Raw genomic sequence first — 587 nt, 5'->3', positions numbered from 1 at the left:
TAAATTCACTCCTTCACTTTAACCACCTTCCTTGAGGCGCTTCATTCAGGTGTTCTCCAGTTAAGTTTGCTACTTTCCTGTATTGCAATTATATTAATTCCTCTTTTAGTAGCATTCCAGTATGTTTCAACTACGTTACTATGCCTAGTGCTGCACGCTGCATCTGGCATAGGAATGCAGCGTTGCTCTTACCAGGCTGTCAAAAAGAATATATCATTACAAAAATAAATAATGCCTAGCTGCTTCTGTCGTTTCAGTCCAAGCAGCATTTATCACTTTTGGCCGATCAGTGCCTGATTCAATGCCCCTAAAACACAATGGGTATATGCCCAGTTGAATTCAACGTGCATTTAATCAGGTCTTTGCTAACTGTGCTTCCAAACTTCACATTTCATGAGCACTACAGTACTGTCTCTTCTATTTTTAGAGCATTATTCCACTTGCTTCACTGTGCGGATTGATACAATGGATTTTCGTCTGCATGGATTGTCAGTGAATGTATGTTGGTACAAGCAGGTTCTAGTTTTAGTTCTAGATTTAGTTCATCCCGAGTGTGATGCTGCCTACATGCGTGGCAATCTGGGATT

The sequence above is a fragment of the Numenius arquata genome, chromosome 20, assembly GCF_964106895.1.
Source record: "Numenius arquata chromosome 20, bNumArq3.hap1.1, whole genome shotgun sequence".
Classification (NCBI taxonomy): domain Eukaryota; kingdom Metazoa; phylum Chordata; class Aves; order Charadriiformes; family Scolopacidae; genus Numenius; species Numenius arquata.
Note: the sequence above shows the minus strand (reverse complement) of the source record.